The sequence below is a fragment of the Gracilinanus agilis genome, chromosome 2, assembly GCF_016433145.1.
Source record: "Gracilinanus agilis isolate LMUSP501 chromosome 2, AgileGrace, whole genome shotgun sequence".
Taxonomy (NCBI): Eukaryota; Metazoa; Chordata; class Mammalia; order Didelphimorphia; family Didelphidae; genus Gracilinanus; species Gracilinanus agilis.
Window position 1 is genome coordinate 367,429,836 of NC_058131.1, and position 4,870 is coordinate 367,434,705.

At 38.3% G+C, this 4,870-nt stretch overlaps 1 pseudogene; it reads left to right on the plus strand.

Annotated features, from left to right (window-relative positions):
* LOC123233790 overlaps positions 1-3,837 on the plus strand; it is a 107,856-nt pseudogene extending 104,019 nt beyond the window's left edge.
* Positions 3,838-4,870: the final 1,033 nt, after the last annotated feature.

Consider the following 4,870-nt stretch of genomic DNA (forward strand, 5'->3'; position numbering starts at 1 on the left):
ACTAACTAACTAACTAACTAACTAACTAACTAACTAACTATATATATATATATATATATATATATATATACATGTTCATAATATTGTGAAAGAAGACACATATTGTTGACACTAGAGAAAAATTCATGAAAGAAATAAAGTAAAGAATGGCATGTTTCAATCTGCATTCAGACTTCATCAGTTTCTTCTATAGCCATGGATAACCTTTTTTATCATGAGTCCCTTGGACTTTTCCTGGATCCTGGCATTGCTGATAATAGTTAAATCATTCACAGGTGATCATCATCATGGTACTTTATTGCTATTACTGTGCTATTACTAATGCAATTCTCTTGGTTCTGCTTACCCCACTTTGTATCATTTCATATAAGTCTTTCCAGGTTTTTTTGGTGATTGTCTTATTTGTAATTTTTTTGTGGCTCAATAATATTATATTACATTCATATACTGTAACTTGTTCAGTCATTCTCTAATTCTTGAGTGAAGTCTTGAAGGAAACTAGAAATTCTTAGAGGTAGGGGGAAAGGGAATACATTTTAGCCATGAAAGTGAGCCAGTGAAAAGGGACAGAAATGGGAGATGTTATTTAGTTGTATAAGGAATGATAAGAAGACCAAATTAGCTTAACTCCTGAGTGTATGAATAAAAAATAATAACCCTGAAAAAATAGCATAGGGTTAGGCAAGAGGAGCTTATATTGGATTCTGGAAGTAAGAGGCAGCCTTTAGAGATTAATGAGCAGAAAGTAATATAGTCAGACCTATACTTTAGAAAACTGGAAAGAGCTACATGAAATTATGAAGATTAAAACAAGCAGAAACAAGAGACATTATATACAGCAACAGAAATATTGTTTGAAGAATAACTTCTAGAAAGAACTAATAAATAGAAACAAGCAAGACATAGTTCTAAAAATATGCATATATCTTTTTGTTAAATGATGCCTTCTTGAGACTTCCGGGTTAAGATGGCTCCAGAGTAGAGGCAGGGCTCTTCCTCTACTCTCCACCGACCAAGTTACAGTGCCTCAAAATGACAAAACCAAAGTCATATTAGAGAAGGAGCTCCTTGTAGGGTGCAGTATGGAAGAAAAATCCAGACTAAAGAGGAGACAGCAGAAGATGGTAAGTAAACACATCCAAACCTTCCCCCCAAAATGGAAATTGGTCACAAGCTTTTGAAGAGCTCAAATCAGAGATTATGAGAAAGATAGAAGAGATGTGGCAAGAAAAGGGTGAGATAGTTTAAAAAGAAAACAACAGTTTAAAAGACAGAATCCCCCACTTGAAAAAAGAAGCCCAGAGGTCAAATGAAATGATAAGCAAATTGAAAAGCAGAAATGACCTGCTGGAAGCCATGGAAAGCAGGATAGAACAAACTGAAAAGGAAAATCAAAAGATCTTAGCTGAAAATCAGTCATTAAAAACTAGAATTGGGCAAGTAGAAGGCAATGATCTCACAAGATGACAAGAATTAATAAAGCAAAGTCAAAAGAATGACAGATTAGAAGAAAATACAAAATATCTCATTGAGAGGATGGTTGACTTGGAAAACATCTAGGAGAAGCAATTTGAGAATCATATGCCTACCTGAAAAACTGGACATAAACGGAAGCCTTGACATCATACTACAAGAAATTATCCAAGAAAAAAACTGCCCTGATGTTCTTCAATAAGAGGGCAAAATAGACATTGAAAGAGCCCATAGATCACCCTCTACATTAAATCCTCAAACGGTAACCCCTAGGAATGTAATTGCAAAATTCAAGAGCTTCCAAGCTAAGGAGAAAATATTACAAGAAGCCAGAAAGTGACAATTCAGCTATCAAGGAGCACCAATCAGGTCTACACAGAATCTGGTATCCTGTACACTAAAGGACCGCAAAGCTTGGAATATGATATTCAGAAAGGCAAGAGAATTGGGTCTACACCCAAGGATCACCCACCAATCAAAATTAACTATATACTTCCAGGGGAAAGTATGGGCATTCAACAAAATAGAAGATTTCCAATTATAAAGAAAAGACCAGGACTAAATGGAAATAATGCCTTCTTTAGTATGGGGAATGGAAGGAGGGAGGGAAAGACTTGGGAACTTTAATGTAACAAGCAAACACATTTTAAAAAAAGACAGAAACTGACACAGCTGTCACATTGGTAGTTGTGTGGAACTATGCTTTCCTATTTGTGAACAGTTTGCATCACCCACCCATAGGAATGGGAGCTCCTGAGAGTCCAAAGGCATCTTTTGCATTTTTATCCCCAGTGCCTAGAAGAGATTTAAGAGATAATTTAAAAATGTTTGTTAATTGAATGAACATTTTTTTTTAGTTTCTACCATGTGAAAAGAATTAGATGAAGGAATCAGCACCATTTAGAAATTTCAGGACGTTGAACTGCAGTATGATGTGAGGCCTCATCTTTCCCATCTTGCTATTTCAGAACCAGCTGGTGTCTCTGGTGAAGAAGAAGGATCAGTTCCTTTACTCCAACAATCTCCACCTTCCCTTCAACTTTGTCAGCTCCTCAGCCTCCTTTTGAGAAGGAGAGATCTGAATGTTCATCTTACTTCCCAAATTCAACTTAGGGGTCTTCTATTCTATGTGCACACCACCTACCTGGAGTCTAACACAGACCTATGCCTTCTCCTGGTGTCTACTGACCTGACCAAGAAGACTTCTTCATGGTTTCAGATTGCTGTCACCATTTCCAGGGCAGGTAAAAAATCATAAGTCCCATTATGTGCTGAGGGAGGCTCTATACACCCCCTTCTATAGCATGACTTAGATAATGTAAGGATTAAAATTGGGGTTTGACTCAATAAGAGAGTTATAAAGTAATATTGTGGTCACTGATTTTAAAATATTATCTCTTAAGTCAAAGCAACTTTTAGCAGTTTTTATTTACAAATAGATGGAGAGAGTGAAAGTGGGAAATATAGATAAAGAGACAGATTCTTAACAAGCCTACCCAACCTAAGAGCTTCTCCAAGTGAAGTTCAGTTCAGTTCAGCACCCAGGCAGGAGGCTTCTTCAGGTTTTGAATTCCATACAGAGTCTTCACCCAGAAGTCCATTAGCACAGCCTCCTCTACAGCTCAAGCCACACACCCAGCAAGCCTCCACTGGACCTAGGGAAAGAGTCTCCTCCAAAGCCAATGCAGGAATCTCAGTCAATCTTTCCAAATGCCAGGAAAGGAATGGTAGAAGGCCATGCTCTCCAGCCCATGTTATACCCCATTTTCCACATCATTTCCTGTCTCTCCTCATTCTTCACAGAAACCAACTACAATTTTTCAACTTGCTTAGTCCTATCCAGGGCTGGACAGTTGCCTTTGGAGATGACAGTTTTTGACTTGTGAACTTTCTTACTTAAGTGTTAAGTAGGGGTGCTTTGAATTCTTGACTGATTAATTTAAAGGTTACTGATTGATTTCAGTAAAATAGATAAAGGGAGTTAATTCTCTCTTCATAGTAGGCATCCCAGACCTTTGTCAATTCACCTGTAAGTCCAAGAACTCAGAGCTTCTCAGCAGCCCAGAGATCAAGGATTTGTATTCAAGTGAGGAGGAACAGGAGCACCTGCTGGGTCTCTGCCAGCACCTACACAGCCATGCCTACAATGTCTTGTGTCTCTTCAAAACTATCTACTACAAAGGGACCAATTAGAATCTCCTGGTTTTGATGACAGAAGCCTTTGTACTTTACATGAAGCTATATAGCCCCTTGGGTACCAAGGCATCCACTATTAGTGCTGTGCACAAGATGATGTGTTGAATCCAAAAGGAAGAGAATTGGCTATTCATTTTCACTACTCTACTTTGGGGTCAGCTGAGATGAGATGGATAAGCAATACTTGAGGTGGGCACAGATGGAGGCTGAGGAATCTTCTATGCTTGGGGGCAATTTCTGGATTTAGTATTTGCATTAAAGAGTGGATCCTGGGAGAAGAGGTGGGCAGCTAGGTGGCTCAGTGAATAGAAAACCTGGCCTACAGATGGGACGTCTTAGTTTCAAATCTGACCTCAGATACTTCCTATCTATGTGACTTTGTACAAGTCATTTAGCCCCAATTGCCTAGCCCCCTTGGAATCCATAGCTAGTATTGACTCTAAAGACAAAAGGTAAAAGTTTTTAAAAAAAAATAAAAAAGAGGTACTGCAAGAAGATAGAATTGTAACTGAAATATAACTCCAGAAAACTGGACTATAAGGCCTGAACCCCATGGAGATTACATACATGACCTGATCCAACCTCCCAATTTGGTCCCATACCACTTTCCCAACTCTATTTTCCACTGTTACTCTCACCTACATGAAGCCTCCAACTATTCCACAAGCATACCTTCAAGTTTCCCACCTCCATGTTTTTACTTATCATATTGGCATAATATGTAATTTCCTCCCCTTTCAAAACTACCTATTTAAAGCTGATCCATTTCAAATTTTATGTTCTCTATGAACTCTTTCCTAATTATCCCAATAGGAGTAACATCTTTCTCCACTGGGTGCCCATGGCATCTGGATGATATATACACACATAGTATACAATCTTATTTTAATGTCTTACGTGTATGTGTCTTAGCTTCCTTTTGACATATTGAAATACCCTTAGTCATTCAGCTGAGTGGAGTGGTTAGGTAGCACAGTGGATAAAGAGCCAGATCTGAAGTTTAGAGTACCTGGGTGTTCAAATCTGGCCTCAAATACTTTATAGCTGTGTGACCCTGACCAAGTCACTTAACCCAGTTGCCTAACCCTTGCCGCTCTTCTACCTTAGAAGAGATCTCAGTGTTAATTCTAAGATAGAAAGTAAGAGTTTAACATTTTTAAAAGCTTACAATGGGATAGCCCCTGTGCTAAGCACTCAAAAT